Source organism: Protopterus annectens, chromosome 5.part1 (assembly GCF_019279795.1).
Source record: "Protopterus annectens isolate FY-2018-M chromosome 5.part1, PAN1.0, whole genome shotgun sequence".
NCBI lineage: Eukaryota > Metazoa > Chordata > Ceratodontiformes > Protopteridae > Protopterus > Protopterus annectens.
The window spans coordinates 802,003,388-802,024,082 of NC_056736.1; positions in this window are offsets into that span (position 1 = coordinate 802,003,388).

A 20,695-nucleotide genomic window follows, 5' to 3' on the forward strand; every position below is an offset into this window, starting at 1 on the left:
TCAAGGTCCTCCAAAAAGCCAAATCACTGAGTAGCAGGCTAATTCTCATTGCTCCTTACTGGCCTCATCAGATATGGTTCCCCTTTCTATGGCACTCAAACAAAAAAATGCTCGCAAGTACAGCGGGTGCAAATGGCCAAAACAAAGTACAAATTTACAAAAACAATGGCCAGCACCAAGGTGTACTAAGCACCCAAATATTTTATTAGATTATAATGACCACTTGAACACCAGGATAGAACTGTGTGGCATCATTTAGGCCTATAAGGAGTAACCAGGGCTTGTTACCGGATTCTGTCAGCATTATATCTTGTGGGCCAACTAATAGACCAGCATGTGTGCATACATTTCTTCGGGAACTGGTTTGTCTTTCTCCATCAGAAAACACTTTCAATTTGGTGGTTTATTTACTGTGTTTGGGACATCTGCAGTTTAACAAGTTTTGATTTATGCTTGGCATTTGGGGATAGTGCTGTTTTTTTTATGAATCCAGTTATGATGACATTGGGCAATGGGTGGACCTTCTTGAAGAGTTATAATTTAACTTATTTATGTTTGCATCAATGGCGATGTTCAACCTTCTGTCTGAATGCCTGAATGGTTATCAAAAAGCATATTAACTGCTGAACATTAATATTGGACTCAGTATTATATCAACGGTAATTGGTCTGTTATGTTAATATCTTATGAATATGTGAATATTGTCATATTGATTTATTGACTATAACGTGTGGAAGGTGGTGGGCATCAATACTCCTTGTTCTAGGTATATTTTCCTCATATAGTTCATCAAGGTTGAATAATCATATGTACTAGTTAATTAATATTCCCTTTGGGTAGGGGATTTGATTTCTAAGCTCAACAATTTTGCAACCTTCATAGCATCACGTTTGACCCCAATCAGTTGCTAAATATTTTGAATATATATTAGTCTTGTGTGGGAGCCATTACAAAACTTTGTTATTCATTTGAGACTATTCAAATGTAGGTGTTTGGGGTGTTTTTTACAGCCATTTTGGATACTATAGATTATACCCTGGGTTAAATGAACATACCTTTTTTTGTTGGGTTCCTGGGACTTAGAAAAGAATGCTTTTGTGTTGAGTAATAGTGTTATATGAGTATATATTATATTTAGACCCACCTTAGTTTATTGGTCTATCGGAATTTATTTAGAGTTTGAGGGGTGCATTTTCCAATAACATCAAGCATCTAGTATTTCAAAACAATCTGGAGTTCTGTATTTTACATTTGCATTGGAATTATTTTTGAATGTGTGAATCTATTTTTTCATTTTGTATAAGTGTTTTGTTGAATAAATTGATTTGGCATCTGGATTAACATGAATATGCATGAACAACCAAAAGGCCAGTTATAACTAAATTGGTGGTCTCAGCAAAACTAAGCCCTAGATTGGTTAGATGTATCCCCCCTTTTTTAGGGATTGAACAAGTGTCTTTAAATATGGTAGTGGTTTGCCCCTTTAGAACTGTTTCTGTATAGGACCTACACTGACCCTGGTATATACGGGTTTGTTTAACACTTGATAGGGCCCAGATAGACAGCAATCCCCACTCTTTGTGGGATCTTGAGTTAACACCAGGATTACTCCTGGGTGTATGATCCATGTATTCTATGCTCACCAAGGGTTTGTTTTCATCACCAACAGGCCCTAGGGGATATTTGGTTAATTAGTGGTTATTTGTTTATACACTATTTTAGAATGGAGGCATTTGAATAGTTTTGTGGATGTACTGATTCATCCTTGGTGGCTGATGGGCCACGGGATGTCTTACTAAAGTGTATTATTGTAGCGTTCTAAATTTTCCTACGACTGTAATATATATTGATTGTGAGGGTTATTGTCATGGATCTAGACTCTATTGTACAGGGCCTTTGTGCTGATAAGAACGACATACGTGTATTTGGTTTGACAGGTCTAATTGATGGGAACTTAGATGTAGAAAAAATGGATCTTGTTTACGGCTGCAATCAAACATTTCATAAATTGGGTAAATGTATGGGAACACTAGTATGAATGTTTGTCATCTGAGACTATTCAAAGCCTATCAAAGTAAAAATATTACCCTTAGGGGGCTGAGGGTAAAAATTCAGCCATCGGTGGGCAAGATGGATGACACACTCATAAGGGAATGGGGTATAGCACAACAAAATGCCTCAATGGCATTTGTACGGGTGCTAACTAGTTATTATGAGAGGATGATAGATGATATTATCAGGAAGGTGAAAGTGGTATGTGAGGAACTTAAGGACTATGAGGTTCAATACCATTATGTTTCTTGTTTGAACAAGCTTACCAAGGATCTATTGACCTTTGAGAAACAAATGAAGGAGAAAAAAATATGTAACTTTAACAGGGATATAGGGAACTATCAGAGGGGGAAATGGTTTGATTATCAAAAGAATATTACATTTTTGGATATAGATAAATCAATGGAAGGATCAAAGAGGAAAAGATTAAGATCTATCCTCAAAAAATCAGGCACTAATTATAGTAGTACCTCTGGGGAAGAATCATAAGCCACGGATACGGAGGGTCCTAACACACATGAATCACCTATCCCTAAGAAGCAAAGTAGTCTGGACCACCCATTAGACATGGCAGGCACAGGGGTAGGAGAAAACACAGGAATATGCATGGTAGAAGGTCTACTACAAACATTGATGACCCAGTAGAGTGTGATTATAACATCCACATTATTTCCTTAATGATAATAACAGACGGACAAAGATGTCTACTCAGTAAAGGTCTTAACTATGTTCCTGGCTTCTTTACTGATGAGAATGATATGGTCAATGATGTTTTGGAGTTTTGTCGTAGGCTGACTTTAAGATTATTTTTTGATTCTAGGGACACCTCTCATAGATCTACTGACTTTAGATTTTCCAAGTCAGATTCCATCCCCCCAATGAATAAACATATATCGATACTTCAGCATGTTGTGCTTAAAGATTTACATTTCAAGTTGTGTCTGTTTAAAATGCTTACTCATAATCTTACAGTCAGTGAACAACAGGCCTTGGGTGAACTTCAGAGTAACAAGAAAATAGTCATATTACCGGCTGATAAGGATGGAGCAGTGGTTATTATGAATATGGATTATTATCTGACTGAGGGAAATGGACAGCTGTCTAACCTACAGCATTATATGCATATGCCTATGGACCCCACACCTAATTTTAAGATGGATATTGACTTGTTTCTTCAACAGAAGAGGGAATCATTAAATATACAGTCATGCAACACCTGATGGTGAGTGACCCACAACAACAGATTCTCTATTTACTGCCTAAAATACATAAAAGCCTGGATACACCTCCAGGCAGGCCCATTGACTCAGGTATTGGTTCTTTGACAGAACCTTTATCTGTATTTTTAACTAAATATTTGAAATCTTTGTTGAAACTATTAAGAGCTAGAATACAGGACACAACTCAATTTTTGAAGATTATATCAGGTACACAATTGGAACCAACATGGTTATTATGTACCCTGGATGTGAAGGCTCTGTATACTAATATTCTCCATTGGGCAGTCCTACAGGTGCTCCACTATTGGTTAGAGAGGGCCAATATATATCCAGTGGGTTTTAATACATGGCTGGTTTGTATGGCAGAACATGTTCTATCTAAAAACGTGTTTTACTTTCAGGGAGAATACTACTGGCAGATGCGGGGTTCAGCGATGGTGGCTTCATTTGCCCCATCTATGCTGACCTGTTTATGGGGTAGCTTGAGGAACAGTTAATATATAGTGACATCCATAACATCTATCTGAATGAAATGGACATTTGGAGATTTTTAGATGGCTGTTGGTTAGTGTGGCAAGTGGACAGGCAATATCTATTGGAGTTTGTACAATACCTAAATGACAATAAGTGGGGAATAGAGTTTACATTCAATTGTGATGTTAAATCAATTTTCTGGATGTTACAGTCATAAGAAATCCAGATGACACACTTAGAACACGTGTTTAGAAAGTATCCCCAGTACAGCAACCTGTTATATGCTTCTAGTCTACACCCACAACACATCATCTGGAACATACCTAAGTCTCAATTCTTGCGTATTAAAAAAATATGTTCCACACAGGAAGACATTAGTTCATTTCGGCAGGATTTGATCCATAGGTTTAAGATCAGGGGTTACAGACAACAAGATATCCTTTCAGCCAGTAACTGGCCTTCCAAACAAGAGAGAATACAGTTGTTGGAGTATAGGAACACAACACAGGACAACAATCAGGATACCATCAGGTTTGTCACCACTTACTGACAGAACATCAACCTAATTAGGGAGGTGATATCTAAAAATTTGAATATGTTGATGCTCAATGAGGAATTGTATCAGGCCCTTGGCCCCAGATGTACATATTCATTTCAGAGAGGTAAAACATTGGGGACCTATTTTTCACACTTTAAACAGGATGGTACAAGGGGAGCTACCAGTCATCAAATGACTATTACTGGGGATAAATTGTTAGGCTCTTTTCCATGCAGTCATTGTTCCTTGTGTAAGTATATGCACAAGTCTAAACAGTTCTCCACTAAAAATACTAGTAAAGTTTTGATATTAGATTTTTTGTGAACTGTGGAAGTGACTGTGGAATGTGACCCATGCAGACGGGATCTGAAAGTTCAACTGCTGAATCCTACACTAAGGCACTGTACGAACACATCCACTCGTGCATGAATCATGCCATCCCAAATAGAACCAAGATGCTCTCCTCCAAAACAAGGAAGCCAATCTGGTGTTCCCCTGCCATAAACAAACTATACAACAGAAGGAAGAAACTGTTGCAGAAAAGAGGAAAATCCCAGGATGCAAAAAACTCCCTTACCAGCCTCAGTAAGAAGCTGATTTCCCTCATAAAATCCTCCAAAGCTAGTTACGAAAATAAAATTGCCAAAGATTCCAAAGACAACCACAAGGCATTATATAGTTATGTCAAGAATCTAAATGGCAATGCTCAGAGCTGCTCTGAGCTACAGCAGAATGGCATTAAATATACTGATCCCAAGGATATTGCCAATATCCTGTTAGATCGATTTAGTGCCAACTTCACCCCCCTCTCACCCCCTAAAGGGCCCACCTCAATGCCAAAAGATTGCCAAATTCCAGTAATCATGGCCACACAGGTAGAAACTGCACTCTCCAAAGCTAAGAATACAGCATCCATGGGACCAGATGACATCCCGGGCTGTGTACTACATGAACTACAAAATGCACTGGCACCTCACCTAAGTGTCATGTTTAATCATAGCCTCACTTCAGGCTTCATGCCCACTGAGTGGTGCACAGCTACAGTTATCCCACTCCACAAGGAGGGTTCTACCTTGGATCCCGGGAACTACCATCCATCAGTCTGATGAGCCTGATCTGCAAGGGCATTTTATGCATTATCATGGAACTTATAAACAAAGACATTGGCAACCATCAAACACTGGATCCCCACCAAGTTTAGGTTCATGAAGGGCTGATCCTGTCTCCTGAACCTGACTGACTTCTTCAAATCAGCCTCCAGAGCTGCGGATGAAGGTAAGGCGGTCCACACAGCCTATCTGGATCTCACCAAGGCCTTTGACACCATCCCCCATGCTGAAATCATAGATAAACTTGCTAAGCTGGGCATAAATCCATACGTCACTTGATGGGTTGCTAAACGGCTTACTGACAGAACCCAGACTGTAAAAGTTGATGACTCCAAATCCAGCTCCAACGAAGTGACAAATGGAGTACCTCAGGGTTCAGTCCTGGGACCGCTCTTGTTTGGCATCTACTTCTCTGAAGTACAGGCCAACACTAAGGGACTATGGTTAACAAAGTTCGCAGATGACGACAAACTGGGAGCCATTATTGAATCTCCAAATGACATGGATATTTTACAAAAGGGCTTTACAGAAACAGATGCTTGGTGCCAGAGCCATGGGCTCAAGATTAATGCCAAGAAATGTATAGTCACCCCCTTTGGGAAAAAACATGTACCCATGAATTACCACATAGGTGGCAGTGCACTAAACACCAAAAGTATGATGAGAGACCTAGGGACACAGGTGAACTCTGGTCTCATCTTTGATAACCACATTGCCACAACAGTCAGGAAATCCTTCTATGTGGCACACCTCATCACTAAGGGCTTTTCATCCAGAAAAAGGGAGATCATTGTCCCTCTGTACTCATCCCTCATTAGACTCATTATAGAGTATAACACCCCATTTGGTATGTACCTCACAAGACATCTGCAACAGCTGGAAAGCCCACAGAAATACCTCACTAAAAGAATCACAGGCCTAAAGCAGATGCCCTATGCTGATCATCTAAAAGAACTCCAGCTACACTCTGTGGCATATTGTCTACTCAGAGGCGATCTCTGCTTAACATAAAAGGCCATGTCAAAGTCTGAGCTGTTGGACATGCTCCACTTAAAGAAATCCCAATCCCTCAGAGCCACACGCTCCAGGGATCTAAACCTTGTCATCACAATGAACAAAGCATGCTGGAAGGATAGGTTCCTGACCCAAAGACTCCCCATACTCTGGAATGGACTGCCCATACCTGTCAAGCAGACTGCCTCCTTGGCCCTCTTCAAAAGGAACCTTGACGATTGGATGGGAGATAGGAAATTCACCCCGGGGATCATGTCAGTCACCTTGCTAGACAGGGGTCCAAGGAAGTAAATATTGTGGGAAGAAATATCCCAGGGAATTGTTATGGCTATGTTTGTATAGGCCCTAGGGCCAATAGCCTAGTACCAACCTACGAACCTATAATCCTCCCTCCTTTTGAACCAGCCCCCTCTTGTCCACTAAAGTTCTTATCTTGGAAGACAATATTTCTAACAGCCATTACTTCTGCAAGGAGGGTTTCAGAACTGCAAGCTCTGTCTATCTGTTCTCCCTATCTCATTTTCCAGGAAGACATAGTTTCCCTCAAGACAAATCTTTCCTTTCTGCCAAAAGTTTTTTTTCTGAGGCCAATTTAAATCAGTCCATTGAGCTAGCAGTGTTTTTCCCCAATCATGGCAACTTGCATGCATGCATACATGTTTCACCAATTGGATGTACATAGGCAGTTACATCTTTACTTGCATAGGACAAAGGAATTTAGAAAATTTGACCAACTGTTTGTTTCATTGTCAGAAAACAGAAAAGGAAATTCAATGTTAAAAGTCACCTTATCAACATGGCTTACAGACACCATTACTTATGTCTATAACTCTCAGAATAATGAGCTGCCAGGGAAAATTAGAGGACATTCAACCAGAGCTATGTCGACTTCCACTGCCTTTCAAGCTAGGCTTTCTTTGGATTCAATTTGTGATGCAGCTACATGGGTTAATCCTCATACCTTTATCACTTATTACAAAGTAGATGTGGCCTCTGAGAACAGGGCATCCTTTGGTTCCATTGCTCTGAAAAGTTTACTCCCTTCAGCTACCCGAGAAAGAAGGTGCTGGGGACGCTGTCCCAATCATCAAGAATGAAGGCGAGATAGGACAACATAACATAAAGAAGTCATGTACTCACCATAATGTTCCATGTTTGTTGTCCATAATCTCGCCTTCATTCTTGCATCCCACCCTTCTTCCCCCTTCCTGGAGGATCAAGAGGAATTTTCTGAAATTGGCTGTATTTTTCCTGATTCCCTTCATGCCTTAGGAATTAAGGGCAGAGGATGTGTTGTAATTGTTGCATTGGTTGGCACAGTCTAGTGATTAGTTCTCTCAAATGAGATCTGGGTAACAGTTGCTAGGCATCTTGGGATAGGATGTAGCTTCAAGACAGTAAAAGCTCTCGAGCTTTAGTATACGGCCGAGTCGGAACTGATGATCGGTTCCGAACCTAACCATCAAGAATGAAGGAGAAGTTATGGACAACAAACATGGAATGTTATGGTGAGTACATAACTTTTTTCTTTGTTTAATTATGCAAGTGCAGTTGGGGGAATGAAGTTTCCTTTTTTGCTTAATTTGTAAAGAAAGATCTTGTGCAAATGTGATTTTGTGACCGTTCCAGATCAGAACTTTTGGTGTTTTGGTAGCTATCAAAAGTTTCTGAGTATCTTGAAAGTTTAGTAGCTTACCATATACGTGTCTAGGTTTATCCGAGTCTTGGCTATTCTGAACCTAGCTTGTCATTCTTAAGCAAGCATTAATTGCGCTTGCTCACATTTTTCAGGCAAACCTCTTATTAGTATATTGTTACGTCTGCTACTGGCTTCAAGGTCTATTAACTTTTGTTGAATTTCAGCAATTTCTGTAATCATTGTTTTCAGATCCTTTTGAAGTTTTTCTATTCTAATTTCATTTGCATGTGTTTTGGCTTCATTCTGGTCAAGATGTGAAATTATTTTATTTAATGTGTTCCTAAAACTGGATAGTTGTCATGAAACATTCTGAATAGCTGTTTGCAGTGGCAGAAGAGCCGATTTTAGCTCATCTATGGTTAACTCTATATCAGATTTTAATTTTGCAGTGAGTTTTTGTATTTTCTTGTTGCTTTTTCATTATTCTTTGCCTTTTAACAGTGGATTCCTTCTCAGGTGAGGCAATCAATGATAATTTAGTTTTTTGTAGTTTGTGTATCCATGAGTGGAGATTTCCTCAACTTTCTAAGGAAGAGATTGGCCGATGATACATGTGCTGCAGAACTTATGATTTCTGAGGAGTTGATCTATTCAGTTTTAGCTTAATAAATAATTCTTTCTTCTTCTAGTTATCATTTGAGTGGCACATAAAGCCCTGAGCTACTCCTCATTATATTATAGTTTTTTGTAGTTGGTGTGTAGCAGGTTTTAAAGTAGTTACCAGGAGTCACATGGAGAAAGTGCCTACTGGATACCCACCATCTTGGATCTTTATCCATTCAGTTATGAAACCTAAAACAGAAAGATAAGAAAGAAGGAGAGATTGGAGCAAGCTAATAACATTATCAGCTCATTCAATCCTTTCCTTCATATTTCCTTTATAGTATACTTACAGTTAACACTCATAGCTTCTTATGATGTGCAGACCTTTCCTAGGTCTGTCTTCTTTAATTAAGAGTTTTACCAGATAATAATTGGCAACATTAGAAAGGGCAAGGACTTATTAACAAAATGCCACTAAGATTATTAATCTACAATGTCCTGCTGGGAAGACTTAATCACTGCTTGCCTCTTATTGTTAATATTTTCATATTTATATTGATATTTTCATTGTAGGGAGACCTACATGATATTCAGATATATGGTATGAAATGTCATGGCGGGGGACAGGAAAATGTATTGTCAATGTCCATTCATATAACACTCTAGTGGAGATACTGCTGATTGCTTTTTAATAATTATAAAAATAAGCAATATTTCATAAGTATTTCATATTTAAAAAACAAGTGATTTACAAACTATTGCATAGAAACAAGTGAAATCTTAGATGTTGTTGAAGAAAACAGTCAATAATAGTTGCACTGTAATTTACACATCTCAGGATGTATTCAGTGTTATGTATATTGCTAATTTATCATGTATGCATATGATTTCATACTTCTATAAATATTTCAATAAACTTGAATTCAGAGAGGAATTTCTTGCTGTTATGTGAAAGGTTATGTCTGGTTATACATGTATTTAACAACATATGTCTAGGTTGTACATTTTCCAAGATGTGACAATTTGTTTGTGAAGGTTTAGAAAAAAAAAACAGTTCTGGATTTGTGTGCATTATAATATATTATAGTATTTATGGAAAGACTATGCTATTTGTATAGTTTTAGTAGCTTTTATTGTTTACAAGTTATATTCTTCTGCTCATTTTGTGCTTTTTAATTTTATTTTTCAAAAAGAAAAAAAAGGTTTGGTATACATGGATGTGTTTTGGCTGCTAGAGGTGTGACATTCCACACTCCATAGGTATCAATGAGCTAGAAACTAGCTCCTCCCACATACAGCAATTTCCAATTGTAGGCCAGTCTCTCCAATGTAATAAATGATTTTGGGCACTTTCAGCTGCCCTAAAAGTATGTAGTGTATTTTCATAACTTTCTTAATTATAATTAGTCAATATGATTACCAAATTGGTGATCTCCTTCTTTTCTCTTCAAGCATTGTCGCTTTTCCTCTCTCTCGCCCAATATGTAATCAGGGGGTGCTAGATAAAGTGAAGTTTAAATTTTCAATCTGCTTCTTCACTTTATAAACTTTGATAGAGCTATCTCATAAGATCTAAGACAATATCACCCTTTGGTGGGTTAGATTTCTTTCATTTTTTTTGTAATCCCCATACACGCAGTAATCATGGAGAATGTATTAGTTCTTGCCTATGAGAAACTGCCTCCTCCATGTCCATAGGAGATATTAAGAATAATGAAGGTATAAAAACCGATGAAGGCTAAAATATCTGTCAATTGATTTTGAAAATCTTTTTTAAAACACTGTACGTCTGTGCAGTCCCTACATATGTGACACTAATCGCCCATCAAAAACATTTTACACCTCACACAACCTCTTTCCTATCCAGTGTAAATCTTACCATCCATGCAAGAGTATAAGAGCATTAAATAAGTATGGCCAAGCAAAATGACGTGTATCTTCTTGATTTTGGTTGCATATCTAGTCAAATAGCTGCTCCCAATGAATCTCACTTATTTGGCAAAGCAGCTAATTCTTTCAACATAATCTGTATTTGTTAATTGGACCCTTTCTTCTTTGTCTGATAATTTTATAGACTTTGCTTAAAACTCCCTTCTGGTTGCATTCCTGAGTCCTTGCTTTGATTATCCTATTGCAGTGCTGCCAAGCTTTCAATCTAGTTACTGTTCTACTTAACTCCTTATGCCAAAAGTACATGTCTTCTTGTACAACAAACCTGCCTAAAAATGTCTTGTGAAATCAACATTTCACTATCTAACAGCTACTCCCATTTGACATCTTCATAATTTTGAGAAAGTCAATTCTCCAGTGTCTTCTCTTAGCGGCTCCATTCTACGTGTGCTAGTGCTAAGTAACTCATTCATTTTGATGCTTTAACCAGCTTCAGAGACCATTGTACTTTGTTTAATATCTCATTAGACATCACAGACTTAATCTTAGCTACCTCCATGTGACCTACTTATTTTATTAAAGCATTGGCTTTCCTCATGTCTTTGAGGTGTATCTGTTTACACTTTAGCTACACAGTGCATGTTGCAACAAAGCAAAGCAAATTGTATATAAGAATTGCAGTCTGCAGCCCCAAAGCACCACCCTCCACAGTGAGAGACAGCACCCCCACATTCAGTCTGTGCTTGTTTGAGACACATACTAATGCTGGTACATTTTTCAGTTATCACAATGCTTGCATGGGTGGCAGCATTGGTATTTCAACCTCTCAGTTCATTAAGAAGGGAAGTACAAACCACTGTAATGCTCTTACCCTTTGAACCATATATAAAATCAATGCTTTCCATAAATTACTATTGTTTAACCTTCTCTAACAATCTGTCATAAATAAACCACAAGAATTCCTGAACTATGGTTTATACTATAACCGCAAGGTATTAAGAAGGCTCCATCCTATTTTTTTTTAAATGTGTAATCCTCTTTGTTTTCTGCACTGAGAGTATAACATGCTTTTCCTGCCTTATTATTTTAATGTTGCTTTTATTGCCGAGACTGCCCTCCCCCCAAATCTTCCAAAGTCATTGTCACCACTTCCAGGTACCTTTTAATGTCTGACATATAAACCAAAAAATCCTATATGTAAAAAGAGAACTTATGATATGAGTTTCCGCATCAAGTTTTATCTTTTATACCAATGACTCCACATAAATAACAAACAATAGTCAGAGCAGGGAGCAGCCTCACCTGGAAACCCTTTTAATATCAGTGAGAAGTGATAGTTTGCTCCCAGTTTTTATCCTTACCAATATTTTGTCATACAAATGTAAGATTACTCTTACAAATTTCATTAGGGGTCTCTTTAATTTCTGTAGATTGAAGAGATATCTCCAAATCACTCTGCTGAACACTTTTTTTGGAGTCAAATCTCAATACAAGAAGTCACTGCTTCCATTACTCCATTGTGTCTCATATCCTCATATCTTTTATAAGACTACATGGCTCAGACCTGACCACTCTAAAGCCTGTGTGGTCTAACTTAATATATTCTGGAATACACTTTTTCAACTGTTTCACTAGAATTCCTACGAAGCTCTTATAATCATGGCCTAAAAGTGATATGGGATTATACAAATTGGTCAACATGGGGGTCCCTACCTTGCTTTCCTCATTGCTGCTACTCCTTCCCCTCCCAGAATGTCACTGAATAATCTAAAAGGCAGTGGTTGATTTTCCACATAAAAGAAATGATAAATCATCACTGATATTCCATGCAGACTTGTTGCACCAGTCTCATCCTTCTTGGTGAGCATACTGCTTGAAAGCAACTGGTTATGTCTCATGGTCTTCCTCCCTTGTTTCACTGGTCGAAGTGTCCTTGTCATTGCCATGCTCTTAGTGGCTGACACCATTCCCTCTGCTTCAACACTAATAGCATGTAGTTATTGCTCAATGGTCATCTTGGTGAAAAGGCAAATACATATACATTGCACACAGGAAACACAGCACAAGACTGCTTTCCCTTCAGACTGGGTCGGAAAAATTACCACAGTAAGATTGTATCTCCAGGTGAGGGAAAATGCATTCTGTCAAACAGATATTGTTATAGGTAGCAACAGGTTTAAACTATGGATTACTGTCATTAAAAGATGCACCAAAATATGTCCCACTTTGTCTACTTATATGGTAAACAAAATGCTGTACAGATCAGTACACTACAGTCCATCAGTTCATAAAATTAACATAGTTTTATTAGCAGACACACAAAACAGTGTTTTTTGACTCTTCTCCACTAAGTATGCAAAGCAAAAGAAATAACACAAAGTATATTTTCTATTTCAGTCCCACACAAAAGGACATAGCCTCTCATAACAAGTCCATTAAGTGCTTTCCAGGAACACTCCTATTTCTGGATTTTGTTTGCAGAAAAAATTCCAATTTTTAGTATTCATATGTGAGATTTCATCTTTCTGCTGTACTTCATTCTGGATGGCTGTTCCAAATCCAGGATCCCCCCTTCTTGAGTGGCTAACATCTGTAAGCTAGGATGATTGCAGCTCTATTTCTTACTTGCAAACAATAATGGCCAACAGGTTGTGTTTTGCTGTGTAAATATCACCCGCCTAGAGGTGGTCTGAGGCCCAATACACCTAAAAAAAGTGAAAATATTAATTCAGAATGAAAATAATGGGAGGAGAAGGGAGTACAGGCATTGGATTATATGAGCACATTTATTCGTAAATCAGTGGAAGTGTTTTTTCATGATAAAGGTTGTTCTGATGTACTTGCAGAATGCTAGCTGGGAAGACAATCCAATGACACTTTTAAAAAAAGTATGCAACAGAAATAAGAATGTGAAAATGAAAATTATTAGAATTAGTCGTGTTGTGTGTTCAGTTAATGAGATCCAGTTTAAGCTAGTCCATGGAATTCTAAGATATTCTGTCTACCCAAGTTAATTGACCAATGAAGATTATTCAAATAGCACATTGGAGAGACAATATGAAGGCTGCCTATCAGAATATGCCCAGTAAAGTATACCGTTGTAGTGTTCTTTCTATCACTTCATGGATTTCAGTAGCACAGACATTCCCCAGCATTCACACACACACACACACACACACACACACACACACACACACACACACACACACACACACACACACACACACACACACACTCATTCATGCACAGGCTTCCATTCAACATAGTTTATGTACCTCACAGTTGCACATACAAAGACATACACACAGACATACACACATGCACGCACACTCACAGACATGCACACACACACACATGCACACACACATATGCACACGTCCAAACATATACAAATACACAGATCCACACACACAACTACTGCTCCACTTTCCTTTGTTCAAGGTATGAGCTGCACCACTCTTGTATACATGCAGAGGTGAGCATCCCTACAGTTTTCCTGTAAGACCAATCTCCACACTAGGTCCACCACTAGGGGAAAAGGTGGTCTCTGAAACTGAAAGTCTTACTGTGATGCAAAAAACTTTCAAATTAAGGCTTCTGCATTACAGTAGGTCATTCTGAATTCTGCCCAGGGTCTTTGCAAACAAGAGACCTCATCTTCTTGGTGTTGGCTAACTTCAAACAAATAATTTGATGATACGCTGGCTGTAAGCACCTAGAATGAATGCTATGGAATTCCTGATACAGGATAATAAGATACATTGCAATGGTAAAGTATTTGCCCCCTTCCTGATTTCTTATTTTTTTACATACTTGTCACACTTAAATGTTTTAGATCATCAAACAAATATACATTTCAATAAAGATAACCCAAGTAAACAGAAAATGCAGATTTTAAGTGATAATTTTATTTATTAAAAAAAAAACTATCCAAACCTACATGGCCCTATGTGAAAAAGTTATTGCCCCCTAAACCTAATACCTGGTTGTGCCACCCTAAGCAGCAACAACTGCAATCAAGCATTTGCGATAACTGGCAATGAGTCTTTCACATCGCTGTTGAGGAATTTTGGCCCACTCTTCTTTGCAGAATTGTTGTAATTCAGCCATATTGGAAGGTTTCTGAGCATGAACCGCCTTTTTAAGGTCATGCCACGGCATCCCAATTGGATTCAAGTCCAGACTTTGACTAGGCCACTCCAAAACCTTCATTTTGTTTTTTTTTTAAGCATTCAGAGGTGGACTTGCTGGTGTGTTTTGGATCATTGTCCTGCTGCAGAACCCAAGTGCGCTTCAGCTTGAAGTCATGAACTGATGGCCGGACATTCTCCTTCAGGATTTTTTGGTAGAGGGCAGAATTCATGGTTCCATCAATCACAGCAAGTCGTCCAGGTCCAGAAGTAGCAAAGCAGCCCCACACCATCACACTACTGCCACCATGATTGATTGTTGGCATGATGTTCTTTTTCTGAAATGCTGTGTTACTTTTACACCAGATGTAATGGGATGCACACCTCCCAAAAAGTTCAACTTTTGTTTCGTCAGTCCACAGAATATTTTCCCAAAAGTCTTGGGGATCATCAAAATGTTTTTTGACAAAAGTGAGACGAGCCTTTATTGTTCTTTCTGGTCAGCAGTGGCTTTCACCTTGGAACTCTGCCATGCATGCCATTTTTGCCCAGTCTCTTTCTTATGGTCGAGTCATGAACACTAACCTTAACTGAAGCAAGTGAGGTCTGCAGTTCTCTAGATATTGTTCTGTGTTCTTTTGTGACCTCTTGGATGAGTTGTCGCTGCACCCTTGGGGTAATTTTTGTAGGCCAGCCACTCCTGGGAAGGTTCACCACTGTTTCATGTTTTCTCTATTTGTGGATAATGGCTCTCACCATGGTTTGCTGGACTCCCAAAGCTTTAGAAATGGCTTTGTAACATTTTCCAGACTGATAGATGTTAATTACTTTGTTTCTTATCTGTTTCAGAATTTCTTTAGATCATGGCGCAATGTCTTCCTTTTTGGGATCTTTTGGCCTACTTCACTTTGTCTGATAGGTTCTATTTAAGTGATCTCTTGATTCAACAGGTCTGGCAGCAATAAGGCCTGGGTGTGGCTACTGAAACTGAACTCAGCTTTCCCAAAAATGTGACTAACCACAGTTACTTCATGATTTAACAGCGGGGGCAATTACTTTTTCACATAGGGCCATTTAGGTTTGGATAGTTTTTTTCCTTAATAAATAAAATCATCACTTAAAAACTGCATTTTGTCTTTACTTGGGTTATCACTCACCAGGATTCATGAAGCTTGAGTGCAAGGACGGTTTTAGCCTTGCACCAAGTGTCCTCATTGCAGATGGTGCAGCAGCGCCGTATGAATATTTATGAGGGCGTGCTGCCGCACCTCAACGCACAGGAAATGTGTCGCGAGTGCAGGGAGCGTGTTTAAGTGCTCTATGGAGGCGTAAACATGCCCCCACAGTTGCACAACCTACTATGCTTACTATTAGAGCCTGCCTCTAATAGTAAGCAATTAATTTAGTGCCCGTGGATACTGAAATGTATGCTAAGTATACAAGAGTGTCCAAGAACACTGAAATAAACTTGAAGCAGTAAACACACAAGCACATAGTGGAATGTTGAGCCCCATCCCTAGAACTTTCACAATTAGATTCCCTGTGTTCCTATTTTACATTTGTACTGCTTCATTACTGAAAGTGTAAGTGAAGCACAGTGTGTTTATATGTCACTGCCCCCTGCTTAGCATAGCTGACACATCAAAATCATCCAAATAAAAAAAAACATACAGAATCAACATTAACATCAATAGTGTAGTGGTTAGAGCATCTGCCTAATGAACAGTCATTCACGGTTCGAGTCCACTATACCACCCACTATGAGTCCCACTGCAACAAAGTCTAATCTACATGGCAGAGAATGGAGTAACCAGATGTAGATGTATATATGTAGAGGAATGTGTGTGCATATCTACCCATAACTACATGGAGATATACCTCTCCCTCTCTGTAGTAAAAATGTATATATTCAGAGACAGAATACATATACAGTCCCACATATAGATATATACATATGCAGACACCCATACACTCATATGTTGTTAGATATACATAGACATCAATATATAAATTTATACATGTATGCATTCATATACGGATATATCTGTATATAGTAATGTAGATATATATATATATATATATATATATATATATATATATATATATATATATATATATATATATATATGTGTGTGTGTGTGTGTGTGTGTGTGTGTGTGTAAATATACACATGTAAATAGCTAGGATATGATACAGCAGTTACGAATTACATATGTTCACAGGCTGTGCAAATGGGGGTGAGGGGTCCAATCAACAAATATGTAACACGGAGCATCAACCACCCCCACCTAGACAGGTGAAACATACAAACACACGATACAAGTGAACACACCACTGCTTCCCAGACAACAGGCAGGATACTACCAGTGGGAGAGACCTGCCAGGTCTAATCTTGAAACAAAGACACCAGTGTCCCTTGTGGGACATCCCAAAAATTACTGATCATTGGAGTCAGTCCCAGTAATGATTCATCAAACCAGGCTGTAGATGTACACAGACCAGTAGGTTGTGCAAGCCTGATAACCCATGGGTCGACACAATGTATGACATGGGTCCTGACACGTGGAGAGTGGGCAGTGTGTAGTGGTGTGGTTAGACCCCACCTGCACCCACAGTAAGGATGAGTGCTGTAGATGAGGGGCAGGTGGGGGAACTATAGTTATACAATTATGGGCCTAAGCATGCAGGTGTTGGCTGGTGCAGTTGTATTAGGACAGTCCCGGGGATGTAAATAATATTCCGAAATGGGCAGAGCTTACACCCATGCCTCTCAACCCCTAAGAGCAAAACCACTGTTGAGAACATAAACTGTTGGGGGAACAAATAGGGACAGAAAGCACATATTCCACTTACAACCTTAGAAAGCTGATAGAATAATAGGTATGCATTAGCATGACTCTGCTGAAGGATGTGGGGTCCTAAACCCAAATACTTGTCTGTATTTAATGGTGTCAGTTCCTGGGTATTTGCCAGACAGGTGCAGATTGTAAGAGGAACACACCAATATTATGAAGCAAACTCTGGACAGGCTGCAAATTCCCTACAGTTGACTGGCATGCTTACGCCTAATGGGCAGTCATTCCTGATATGGGTCCCACCTCAGCACAGTCCAGTTTAAATGGCTAAGTACGGTATGACCATATGTGTCATTGCATAACCCACTACACAACATCTACGAACAGATGGTCGCAATACCGCACTGTAGGCATGTAAGCAGATGTAATATGCATTACAAGGTATTATTGTAGTCCTCACCCCCACCCAGGGGTGTGAGTGTCAGATGCAAACACCAAATGCAGTGCATTTGCAAGTGTAGGAGCAAGCAGGTGTAAGCCTGTTTGGGTGCCGGTATGTGAGTATCACACTGGTGAAGCAATGTAGAGGCTAACTGAGTGTAACAAACTGTAACTGGAGGTTAGCATTGCTTAGCTGCACGCAAACCCGCTCACAACTGCTTTAAAGTGCCTTAATCACTCTGTACCCAACAGCTCTTGTTCTGGCCAGCAAACAAAATAAACAGCCTCTGCAAAGCTAGAACTCAGGACCCTGTACAATACAGTGACAGTAGTTAACTACTATGCCATAATAGCAACATATATAAAGGAGGCGTCAGCAAACTAGTCCACACAACAGGGAAATCAAATCAAACATGTGTTCTGCCTGCTCTGCAACTATTTTATATGTGGTGCCCTGGGTAATGGAAATGCCTATGCATGCTGTTATAACTAATCATGAATGCTGTTGACTATTACTAACCCATATCTGCTTTAAACATGCTACAACATAGCTCATATGGGAAGGCCGGTTCCAGCGGACCCACCTGTTCCACCTCAGCTGGCCACGGTACTGGGCACCAGCACATCTAGGGCCCAGCCTGCAACCTCCTCATCCATTGGCCCTGCACCAACTTTGGGTGGAACCACCGTGCAGGGGATGGGGCTCGGCCCCTTCCTGGGAGCGAGAGCAGACAGGAACCTGTCACCCATGGTACGGTACGGGCCGTGGTGCGTAGGGAGCTCAACAGGGAGATTCAAGACTGCCTATGCCAGCTTGAGGGTCAAGTGGCACAACTAGAGAGTGATCCTGCCCCTCCTACACAACCCCCAGCACAGCCACCTTCTGGGCTGTGAAGATGCAGTGGTGACTGCCCAAGGGTGGGGACCTCAGTCCCACTGCATCCATTTGTGGGCTCATGGGCTTGCAACTTTCAAACACCCCTCCCCGTCCAAGATGTTTCCCCCACGTGTCATATACTACCCCTGTACATGTCTTGTTTGTCTTGTCTGTCATCCTACCCAACCTTTCCTCCCTGATCATACATACGCCGCTTCCCCAACATCCCACTCTCACGTAAAAATAAAAGAAAAAAAGGGCAATCTGTTCCCACAAAAAAAAACACACCCCATACATAGTGGTCCATTTTGCACACGTGTCCACTGGACACATGTAAACATTTCTAATTGGCATCACAACATACTATTGTTGTCCTCACCCCTCTCTCAGGGTTGTGAGTGTCCAAGTATACCGCCAAACTTTTTGCATATGCACAGCCGTTGCTGTAGAAGAAATGGACAGCTGTGGACCTTCCCTACACCCTTCCTGCACATCCCTAGCTACCTTGCCCACTGTCTTTCCCTCTTTGTGCCCCTTTTTTACCACTTTCCTATCACCACTTTTTTTTTTTTAAATAAATTATCATGGGGTAAGCAGGAGTAAGCACGTTTAAGCAGCAGTGAGTGGGTTTCAGCCTGTTTGCCTGGGGGTCACCACTGCCTACACAGGTTAAGCAATCAAGAAGGTAACTAAGTGTAAGGAATTGTAACCAAAAGTAACCACTGCTTACCGTCACGCAAACCCGCGCACACCTGCTCACAACTGCTTAAAAGTACCTTAATCACCCTGTATCCAATGGTCCTTGTTCTGCCCAGCAACAAAATAAACAGCCACTGCAAGGCTCGAAACCATAATCCTGCACACCACAGTCAATGTGATTTACTGCTAAGCCATGCCAGATATACAGACATTGGATGCTATCACAAACATATCATCCAGCACAGTCATTCAGCAGTATAGGAAATGTATTCCATTATGTAGATGTATGTGTGTGTGTTTATGTCCAGATATAGATACATACATAGCTATATATATATATATATATATATATATATATATATATATATATATATATATATATATATATAGATATATCAAGAGCATACCATGTGACAACAAAGCATTAAAAAAGAATGAAAAGGGAAACACCAGCAACTCGTGTATTATGTAATGTTGTTGTCCTATGTAATATCAAGACTCCCTCAGACAGATGTGTCATTAATGCATCCAAACATTTGTACATTGTCCAAATGCATTCTATGTGCATTTTATTTACATTAACAAAACAGTTTCTGTCCAATCATTCTGTGAGAACAGTACTCTTGCAAGGTGCTGTGTGCAACATTATCATCATTAAAAAGTTAAATGGGGTAACCATAGAGGGACAGGTAGTGTCATGTTTACAATGGGGTCGTCTGCATCATGTGTACCTGGAACCTTTAGGAGTCATGTACATACCAGGATCGTGTGCCTGAGAGAGGGGTGAGGACAACAGTAGTATGTTGTGATGCAAATTAAAAAGGTTACATGTGTCCGGAGGACACTTGTGTGAAATGGACAGCTATGTATGGGGCAAAAGTTGTTCTGGGAACAGACTGGCCTTTTGTTTCTGTTTTTGTAAGGTGAGAGTGGGATGTTGGGGAAGGAGAGTAGGTATGCTTGTGGAGGATAGGTTGGGTAGGATGACAGACAAGACAGTATACAGGGGCGGTATATGACACATGTGGGGGGTACACCTTGGATGGGGAGGGGTGTTTGGCAGTCACAAGCCCATAAGTCCCCAAATGGAAACAGTGGGATGGAGGTCCCCACCCATGGGCAGCCACCACTGCACCTTCACAGCCACAAAGGTGGCTGTGCTGGGTGCTGTCTAGGAGGGGCAGGCTCACCCTCTAAATGTGACACTCTGCCCT